The following is a 10,858-nucleotide window of genomic DNA, read 5'->3' as shown; positions in this document are numbered from 1 at the left end:
CACGTCTAGTTAAGAGAAAGGGGTTGCTTGTTATCAGAGCAACAGCAACACCAAAAAATAAAAACAAACAATTTTCATAGGATCGCAAAATTGTGCAGTTAGAAGGGACCCTGAGGGTCATCTAGTCCAACCCCCTGCATGACTCTGAGCACAGGCGTTTTAAACTCCAGTCACAGCACCAGCATCACCCCTGGAATAACATGGCTTGCAATTTAAGTAATCGAAACCAAGTAATTGAGTTAAAATAAGTAAAGACAACAGGGTTCAGCAGACATTTTCAATAGGGGGCCGGTCCACTGTCCCTCAGACCTTGTGGGGGGCCAGACTATATTTTTCGGGGGGGGGGGAATGAACGATTTCCTATGCCCCACAAATAACCCAGAGATGCATTTTAAATGAAAGCACATTTTCTACTCATGTGAAAACACCAGGCAGGCCCCACAAATAACCCAGAGAAGCATTTAAAATAAAAGGACACATTTTACTCATGTAAAAACACGCAAGGCATTACACGTACTTCTTTAAAACAAGAAAACCCTTAATAAAAAAACACAAAGAACACACACAAGGATTCCCGGGCCATCTGCGGGCTGGATTTAGAAGGCAATTGGGCTGCATCTGGCCCCCGGGCCTTAGTTTGCCTACCCATGCACTACAGAATCACCCTATAAAAACTGATAGAACAGCAGAAATTATAATGCAGCAGAAAATTCAGTTGGCACAACAAAACTCACAGCAGCATCAAAATGTCCTCAAGGGTCCCTGGAAGATTAAAAACCATTACGAAGTTTTAAGATTGAAAAGCCTGAGGATACTTTTTTAGAAGGTCTTAATTAGCAGGGATGGGACCACAATGCCAGACCCCTGTTGCCAGAGGGTTCCAGCACCACTGAAAAGCCCTTCTCTGGTAGCTGTTGCCTATACCACATGGGAGAACCGGAGAGGTGCCCCAGAAAATCACACTTTAAGGCAACCTGGACTCTTAAGAGTCATTCAGGGCTTTAAAAGGGTCAATGGCAGCATTTTTATGGACTGGTAGCCAGTCGAGACGGCCATGCAAAAATTTGACACCATATGACCATACTCCCAGTCCCTGTTAACAATCCTGCTATTCACCTCCCCCAGCAGCTTCATATGCACATACCTGAACTTCCTTCCTTCCTCTTCCCTCCACTTCCACATTTCCACTTGTGTCATGCCTTTTAGATTGTAAGTTTGAGGGTAAGCACTGTCCTACTCCTGCCAACCTAGCAGTTCGAAAGCACAAAGCGCAAGTAGATAAATAGGTACCGCTCCAGCGGGAAGGTAAACGGCGTTTCCGTGCGCTGCTCTGGATCGCCAGAAGTGGCTTAGTCCTGCTGGCCACATGACCCGGAAGCTGTCTGCGGACAAACGCCGGCTCCCTCGGCCAGTAAAGCGAGATGAGCGCTGCAACCCTAGAGTCGGTCACGATGGGACCTAACGGACAGGGGTCCCTTTACCTTTACTGTCCTACTGCTGTTGTTTTGTAAACTGCTTTTTGGCTAAGGGGCAAAACAGAAGTTAATAAATAAGCAATAATCATACTGCTGGGTCATTTCTCAGGCGGTAAGCTTGCCGTAAAGTGATCCCTGCACATGTGCCTTCTTATCTGATCCTAGTTTTCTCTTCCTGTAGTTTAGAGATGGGGAAGCTGCAGTCCACTAGTGGCTTTTGGACTTCAGTTCCCAGCAGTCCCAGCAGCCAGCAAAGCCAATGGCCACGAATGATGGGATTTGTAGAAGGCCACATGTTCCCTATCTGAATCCAGCTCCAAAGCCATGTTGCTCCTTGAAGTGATGCAAACCATTTTATTGCCATAAATCCTTGGGAGCACTTTATGTAAAAACAATGTAGTGAAATCACACTGAAAACCCATTGAAAAGTAGCTGTAAAAACGGGAAATCATGCAGGGAAATATGCTGAAGAATTAAAAGTGTGCATTAAAACAAAACAAAAAACAGCCATACACTGAAGCCAAACTTTGGACGATTCAGGAGAAACTAAAGGAAGAACACCTTCATGCAGTGCGAAGTTAAAACTATGGGTTTTGCTCCCGTAGGATGTTGTGATTGTGACCAGCTGGGATGGCTGTGAAAGAGGATTCATGCAGGATAAAGCTATCAGTTGCTACCAGCCACAAATGATGTACAAATGGTGTACCTCCAGCACCAGAAGCAACCACAATAACACAAACAATGCCAAGACAACTGCGCCGCTAAGTCTTTTGTGGGGAGTTAGCGTTCCATTGACATCGGGAGTCCATAAAGAAGGGGAAGAATATAAGTCAAGGGGAATGAATGGCTGGCAGCCTGGCTAAGTCCCAAGTGTTGCAGGGCGGTTTGTGCAAGGGAGTTCGGCCTGCAAAGAAATTAACTGAAGGTGTTGCTTGGCGTTTAGAGTAGAGGATCTGAGGCAAGAGAAGTTGCAGAACAGGTGGGAGTCTGGGAGGAGCAATCTCAAAGCCTGGAAGTCTGAGTGGGGACATGAGAGCCACCTGCAAATACCTTGTTGTTCTTATTTTTATTGAGTTATGCTGCAAATACAGACGATTAGAAGAAAACTTACAATCGTCATACAAATCACATAAATAGAAAGAATCAAAAATTAAAAAATAGAGATCCACATCTAATACATATCCAAATACAGGTAACTCTTCATAAAGAAAGGAACAAGAAAAGGAAAAAGAAAGAGAAGAAAGAAAAAAGAATGAATGATTTACTGTTATCTTAGTTATATATATATTTCCTTTTTTCTTTCTTTCACCTGCAAATATCTGAAGGGCTGCCACGTGGAAGACGGAACAGGCTTGGTTCGGGTCCAGAAGGTAGGAGCCGATCCAAGGGATCCAAATGGCAAGAAAGGAGAGCCCAACTGAACGTTAGGAAAAACTTTCCGATTGTTAAAATAAAAAAATTCCTGACAGGTATCTGAAGAAGTGTGCATGCACACGAAAGCTCATACCAAGAACTAACTTAGTTGGTCTTTAAGGTGCTACTGGAAGGAATTTTTTTATTTTGACTATGGCAGACCAACACGGCTACCTATCTGTAACTTTCCGATTGTTGTTCGACAGTCGAACAGAGATGCCCTCGGGTGGCCGTGGACTCTTCTTCCTTGGAGGTTTTTAAGCAGTTTGGGTGACTATATGTCATGGATACTTTAGTCTTGACCTCCTGGATTGCAGGGGTTGGGCTAGATGACCCTCAGGGACCCCTGCCAACTGATTCTCTAAAAAGCCCATGCTCCCATCTACATGGGCTGGAAGGAGGGGGATGGGATTTGACCAGTGGCCTGGAAGTTGCACATTGAAATGCAGAAGGTCCAGTAATCTCTGCATATTCAAATCTCCCTTTGTTGCTGGTTGATCTTGCAAAGGACTGCCTGAAAAGACTTTTTGTCATGAAGATGGCTCTGCCCATTTTGCCATGAAGAGGGGAGGGAAGGCTCCCCAAAAGTCTTTTGCAAGAACTGGCCTTATAGAAATGGCAGTGCTTTTTGTTTAAGCAAAGGGGGAAACAAAAACAAAAGCGCTAACCTTCCAGCCAGCTCATTTTTCTAGGAACTGTATCCCATTGTGAGCGCAAAGGTGAGGCAAAGGATGTCCTGACAATAAAGGTTTATTATTATTATTTAGAAGTTTGCATGTTGCAGCGCAGGAACCAAAGCCATGTGGCAGATAACATTATCCGGACCACAAGAGTCATCAAAAGTCCAAACCCCTGCAATGCAGGAATCTCTTATCCAAAGTGGGGCTCAAACCTAAGACCCCGAAATTGAGAGTTTCATACTCTACCCACTGAGCTATTCCACCTATCCTATGCATGGCCCAGAAATCGCCATTGATTGTGGCGACCTTGATGCCTTTGAAAAGAATGGAGGCAAGGCTCCATGGAAACCTGCCAACTACATACTGTCTGAGCCAGAGGTTCTCAAAATCACCAGATTTTTTATTGATAAGAAATGCACTGGAAAACAAAAAAGGAAGTTCTAGCACTGCCTGACTGGTTAACATAGAACGTAGCTACTTTATTACATGATCATGGGCCACCCAGAAAGTACGAAACGATGCAGCTACATAAGAACACGAATAATTCCCAAAATATAGTTATGAGTGAGAGATTACACTTTCTTGGGCTCCATGATCACTGCAGATGGTGACAGCAGCCACGAAATTAAAAGACGCCTGCTTCATGGGAGAAAAGCAATGACAAACCTAGACAGCATCTTAAAAAGCAGAGACATCACCTTGCCAACTAAGGCCCGTATATTTAAAGCTAAGGTTTTCCCAGTAGTGATGTATGGAAGTGAGAGCTGGACCATAAAGAAGGCTGATTGCCGAAGAATGGATGCTTTTGAATTCTGGTGCTGGAGGAGACTCTTCAGAGTCCCATGGACTGCAAGAAGATCAAACGCATCCATTCTTAAGGAAATCAGCCCTGAGTGCTCACTGGAAGGACAGATCCTGAAGCTGAGGCTCCAAGACTTTGGCCACCTCATGAGAAGAGAAGACTCCCTGGAAAAGACCCCTGATGCTGGGCAAGATGGAGGGCACAAGGAGAAGGGGACGACAGAGGACGAGATGGTGGGACAGTGTTCTCGAAGCTACCAGCATGAGTTTGACCAAACTGCGGGAGGCAGTGGAAGACAGGAGGGCCTGGCGTGCTCTGGTCCATGGGGGCATGAAGAGTCATACACAACTAAACGACTAAACAACAACATAGTTATAAACGTGGATCCTGTTTCTGGCTGGACCTCCATACTGCACAGAAATGCTTCTTTGCTTGTCCTTGATTGCCCCTGCCACATTTGCCACCCTCTGCTGCCACAATAGTGTGGCATCCCAAAGCCTTCGAGAACCACTGGCACCCATCTTGGGCGACTCTGAAAGAGGATTACACACGTTAAGGCAGAGGTTTTGTTTAATACATTTATTGATTTTTTAACATTTCAGTTCCAACAGTCATACAACATATCTTCTCATCTTATACATTATTTTAGACTTCCGTCAACACCTCTGATGATTTCCCATTCTTTATCAGTTACAGATAGGTAGCCGTGTTGGTCTGCCATAGTCAAAACAAAAAAATTCCTTCCGGTAGCACCTTAAAGACCAACTAAGTTAGTTCTTGGTATTAGTTCTAAGTTAGTTCTTGGTATAATCTCTCACCCATTCTTTATCACTTATTCTGCATTTCTTAATTTAATTATCCTTAGCTAATAATTCTCTTCATAGTCCTTCTTGGAGTATTTCAAATAATCCACTTTACAAAACCTACTAGCGTAATCTGTTCATCACAATTACTTTTCAGATAGTTCATATATTTACTCCAGTCTTCTAGGAATCTTATCCCGCGGGTTTCAAATCCTTTCTGTCTCCACCTCCATCGTTCTGCCCAGACACTGAAGTCCACCGTCGAGGGCCTTCTGGCGGTTCCCTCACTGAGAGAAGCCAAGTTACAGGGAACCAGGCAGAGGGCCTTCTCGGTGATGGCACCTGCCCTGTGGAACGCCCTCCCACCAGATGTCAAAGAAGAACAACTACCACACTTTTAGAAGACATCTGAAGGCAGCCCTGTTTAGGGAAGCTTTTAATGTTTAATAGCTTACTGTATTTTTGTGTTCTGTTGGAAGCCACTCAGAGTGGCTGGGGAAACCCAGGCAGATGGGTGGGGTATAAATAAATAAAATAATAATAATAATAATAATAATAATAATAATAATAATAATAATAATAATAATAATAATTAAATTCTGCATAGTCCATCAACTTCATCCTCCAGTCTTCCTTTTTAATGCAGAGGTTTTCAACCTTTTTGGGTCCACGGCTCCCTTGACCAGCTACGTGCTTTCTGCGGCACCCCTGTGGGGCTCAGGAGCCCAGTTATGTCACCCCTTGCCCCTTTTCAAACACCCTCTCTTGTGGAGTGTCCCCTCAGCCTCCTCTCCCCTCTCCCTGGGAGGCCTCTGGGCAGCTGCTGCTGCTGCCCCTGGTCTCTGCGCTGCTCCCCCAGCCCCAAAGAGAGGTGCATCCTCACACTTCCCCACAGGGGCCTAGGAAGCACGCCTTGGCCAGCCCCACAGGCACATTCGCCTGCAGAGCTTGTAGCCAGGGCTGGTGCAAGGAAGAGCTGTGGAAGCCTTTGGGAGGCAGAGACATGAGAGGGCATTAGAGAAAGAAAGAAAGAAAGAAAGAAAGAAAGAAAGAAAGAAAGAGGGACAGAGGCCAGGGTTGCCTGTGGCAACCCTGACCATCCTTCACGGCACACTGGTTGAAAACCACTGTGTTAATGGATGAGGATAAGGCTTGCAGTGGCTCCTAGTCACAATGGCTATGCGCTACCTCCAAACCAGAGGCAACATGCCTCTGTATACAGTCATACCTCATGTTACGTCCGCTTCATGTTACATTCTTTCAGGATACGTCCCGCGGTGACCTGGAAGTACCGGAAAGGCTTACTTCTGGGTTTTGCCGCTTGGGCAGACGCGCAAAATGACGTCATGCGCATGTGCAGAAGTGGCGAATCGCAACTCGCACAGACGCGGGTTGCGTTCTTTTCATGTTGCGAACGGGCCTCTGGAACGGATCCCGTTTGCAACCATAGGTACCACTGTACTAGTTTCTGGGATCACAAGTGGGCCCGGGCAGTGCTCTGGCAATTTGGCCCTGGGCTTCTCGTGGGCATCTGGGGACAATAGGATGCTGGACTCGAGGGGCCTTTGGTCTGATCCAGCCCCCAGGCTCTTCTCACGCTCTCAAGGGATACTTTCCGCCAAGCAGGATTTGAGAAGGAACACAGAACATCTGCCGCCTTCCACAATGCTGTGCCATCCAGATGTTTTGGAGAATATCCGCTTCCGGCTTGGGGAAAGGTAGTTGCAAAATGGATCTTATGCCATGAGAGGTAGCCCCTTGCTATGTTGCAGTAGGAGATGCTGAGGTGCCCTGGATTTTGCCTCTTGGGTTGCTTGCAATGGAGCCCGCCCTGTCCATCACCCCTGCCCTCCTTCCTCCAGGCCACGGGTTCAAAAGCCTGGAACTTGCCTCCTCCCTGTCAAGAACATCGGAAGAGCCTGTAGATTAGGCCAAAGGGGACCCCATTTAGTGCAGCATCCTGCTCTCACTGTTGCATGCAGGGACCTGAGTGCGAGAGCCCCACACACTCCTGGAGTTTCCAGCAACTGGGATTCAGAAGCGCTGCTGTGGAGGCAGAACCATCCTAACTAGTAGCCATCAATAGACCCCTTTTCCTCCATGAATTTGCTCCAGTTCTGAATTAAAGCCATCCAGGTTGGTGGCCATAACTGCCTCCTGTGGGAGGGAGTTCCATAGGTTAACTATGTCCTGGGATCCAGTTACAGACCCCTCCCCACCTTCTCACTATATAGAAGGGTCTGGCAACTTCTGTTTCAGTGTATCTGAAGAAGTGTGCATGCACACGAAAGCTCATACCAAGAACTAACTTAGTTGGTCTTTAAGGTGCTACTGGAAGGAATTTTTTTATTTTGACTATGTCCTGGGTGTTCATATTCCCTCTGGCACAGTTTGGTCTGGCCTCGTTTTGGGACCCCTGTGTAGCTCCCCTGTTGAATGTCAGATTACAGGTAGGGACGCGGGTGGCGCTGTGGGTTAAAGCACAGAGCCTAGGACTTGCCGATCAGAAGGTTGGCGGTTCGAATCCCCGTGACGGGGTAAGCTCCCGTTCCTCGGTCCCAGTTCCTGCCCACCTAGCAGTTCGAAAGCACGTTAAAAGTGCAAGTAGATAAAAAGGTACCGCTCCGGCGGGAAGGTAAACGGCGTTTCCGTGTGCTGCTCTGGTTCGCTAGAAACAGCTTTGTCATGCTGGCCACATGACCCGGAAGATGTCTGCGGACAAACGCCGGCTACCTCGGCCTATAGAGTGAGATGAGTGCACAACCCCAGAGTTGGTCATGGCTGGACCTAATGGTCAGGGGTACCTTTACCTTTAGTCATGTTGGTCTGCCGTAGTCGAAACAAAATTAAAAAATTCCTTCCAGCAGCACCTTAGGGACCAACTAAGTTTGTCATTGGTATGAGCTTCCATGTGCATGCACACTTCTTAAGATACTGAATGTCAGATTGTCAGCTCCTAGGGGCAGGGACCTTGGGGCTGGGTGCACTCAAAGTGGCACATGCTTCCTAGAAACCAATAAAAACAGGGGTAGTGTCGCTGTGCACTGAAAATCAAAATGCTCTTGCATAGATGTTCTGGGATCACTGAAACGCGCTGCTAATGAAGCAGCGGGGAGACGTGCCTTCTCCTTTGCAAGGCAATGGGGTTACCAGAGAGCCAGCCTGCCCAGGAAAATAATCACCCCAGGAAGCAGCACCCCCGTCCATTTCCTGGTTCTGCTGTGTGGGGACTCTGGGTTGCTTCCTCGACGAGGTCCCCACCTCCTTCCCACCCCCACCCCCCGCTCAGGCCGGGCCAGGCCACCTCGCTCCCCTCCTTCCTTTCGCGTCGCCAGCCTCACCTATTTTCTCCGCCTCCCTCCCCCATCCCACCCCCTGGAAACTTTTGCTTTTGGCCACCCGGGTCCTGCCGGAGGCCGAGGGATCCGGAGAGAAGCATGCGGTGGGGGATGGGGGGGCCTCTGGGAGGAGGATCTGGCCTGGGGGTGGGGAAGGCGCCCGGTGCCTCCTCCTCCCTCCCCCTCCCCCCCAGGCCTGGCAAAATCATTCACCTGGAGACCCGCCTCCTGCGCTTTCAACTGGCGCGGAGAGGATTAGGGAGATTTTGGGCTGGGGGTTGGGAGGGGGGAGGGGGCGTGCTCGGCGCCGATCCCCTCCCCCGATAACCCCCCCCCTTACAACCAAGAAGGGAGGAGGGGCGCCCGACGGGACAGCAAGGGAGCCAGCGAGCCGCGGAGCGCAGCGCGCGGAGGGTTAACCCGCCCATGTAAACGTCGTCTGGGGCTTGTCAGTTTCCGATTCGAGACCCGGGAAAAAAAGGGGGAAAAGGCACGCCTGGCAGCGGGCGGGCACAGCAGCCTCGGCGGCAGCAGGAACCGCGGAGACCCCGACGGAAAGGAAGAGGAGGCGGGCGCCGAGGTGAGCGCCCTCGGGCGCAATGCTGGCGGGCGGGCTGGTGGGGAGCCCGAGCGGGGGGGGGGGATCGCGCACCCTGGGATCGGGGCCCTGGGAGAAGAGCTCCCGGGGGCTTTGTCCTCGTGGGGAGGGAAGAGGAAGCCGGGCACTGGGAGGCGCACCGACGGCCGCGATTCACTTGGGGAGCTCGCCCGGGGGTTGGTGAGGAGGGCGTGTGTGGCTTTGGAGAGGCACCGGAGCGCGGTGGGTCGCCCCCTCCTCGCTTCCTCGCCCCCTTCCTCGCTCCCCATGGAGTTTCCCAGCCGACGCTCGGCTGCCTCGACGGCGGCGCAACCCCCGGGACGAGGAAGAAGCGCGCGCGCCGGGGAAGGTGGGATGCGCAGCTGTTCCACGCCGCGCAGCGGTGCGCGCCGTTCCACGCCGGAGCTCCCTCCAGAGTAAAAGCGCGCAGGGCGGTAGCCTCGTCGAGTGTGTGTGTGGGGGAATGCCATCCCCTCGCAGGGGTACAGCCCATTCTCACAACAGCCCAGTGAGGTGGGTCCCCTCTTTTCTCCTTTTGCTGAAGGGGGACGGAGGTTTGAGTAGCCCAAAGCCCGGCCGTGACGTCGAGGCTGCGCCCCTTTCCAACTTAGTCCCATGGAATTTATGCGTTTTTTATAGGATCGCACTGCAGGACCCTCTTTCTGTCCTTTTGGGGTGGGCCACGCATTGCCTGCACTGACCCCCTTCTCCACTCAATGGGGGAACCGTGGGACCCCCCCCCCCCGGCCTGGCGTTTTTGCCCTCTGGGCTGCTCAGCCTCCCGCCCCTTTCCTTTGTCCCCCGAAGCGGATTCCCCTGCGGGGCTTCTAGGTGGGAAGTGGCTGGTTCAAAACAACATCAAAGAGCTTTGCAAAAAGCAACCCCCCCTCCGCCCCATATCTTTTCTTCCCCTCTCCATTGAGAAGCCCCCAAGTAGGGCTGAGTTGGTGTTCTGCCCCAGTTGAGGACCAAGTGAGCTCTCCAGAAACTATTTATCTTGACTTTTTACCCTTTCCAGAAGTTAAACATGTTTGATACCCAGTGGAAGTTTGAAGAGGAACTGACTCATTGTGGCAGAAGCCGGTAAAAGGGCCCTTCTGTCACAGGCAACAAATCAGTACATCAGCCTTCCCCAACCTGGTGCCCTCCAGATGTTTGGACTAAAGTTGTAGTCCAGAACATCTGGGGGCACCAGGTTGGCAAAGGCGGATGCACATCTTTAAGGAGACATAATAAGCCTCTTTGTTCTAGGTAAAAGGGTGTTTGTGTGTCTTCATATAGCATGTGAAATGATGGGATCGCACATTTACAGAGTGCCCAGCTTTTACATTTTATGCCAGCCTCCCCCAACTTGGCACCCTCCAGATGTTGTTTACCTATTTATGTACATTTTTTATTTATTTATATTTGTCAGGTTCCATCACACAGGAAAAAGGGTCTCAAAATGAGTTAGCAAGATATAACCCTATAAAGTGACCATGTTGGTTGTGGAGCTGATGGGATTTGTGGTTCAGCTGGAGGGCGCTAGCTTGGTGAAGGCGGCTTTTAAGCCATGCCACTGGCAATCCTCTGCAAGGGGAAAGTTCACAGAACGGTTAGAAGCCCACGTGCACAACCCATGTTTGCAATTTGAGATGGCTGCGATGTGGCCCATCTCCCCTTGAAGACACCTAGGTGGAATGCACGCCTTTGAGAATGGCTGATTCATTGAGAGTTCTTTAAATCATCCATTTACTGATGAATCTTACT

At 49.7% G+C, this 10,858-nt stretch overlaps 2 protein-coding genes across 3 annotated transcripts in view; both read left to right on the top strand.

Moving 5' to 3' along the window:
- The window catches only part of CCM2L (CCM2 like scaffold protein), an 881,881-nt gene that overhangs the window by 396,066 nt on the left and 474,957 nt on the right, over positions 1–10,858 (top strand). The window lies entirely within an intron of this gene.
- Positions 8,704–10,858, top strand: part of DNMT3B (DNA methyltransferase 3 beta) — a 63,609-nt gene continuing 61,454 nt past the window's right edge. Inside the window, exon 1 of one of the 2 annotated variants that reach the window (XM_083507388.1) lies at positions 8,704–9,091. The gene's annotated coding sequence lies outside the window, so the exon portion shown is untranslated. The remainder of the gene's footprint in view (positions 9,092–10,858) is intronic. The other variant, XM_083507389.1, reaches the window with a different exon arrangement.

This window comes from Podarcis liolepis, assembly GCF_965112155.1.
Source record: "Podarcis liolepis genome assembly, chromosome: 6".
NCBI lineage: Eukaryota > Metazoa > Chordata > Lepidosauria > Squamata > Lacertidae > Podarcis > Podarcis liolepis.
Note: the sequence above shows the minus strand (reverse complement) of the source record. Positions and strands in the feature narration are given on the sequence as shown.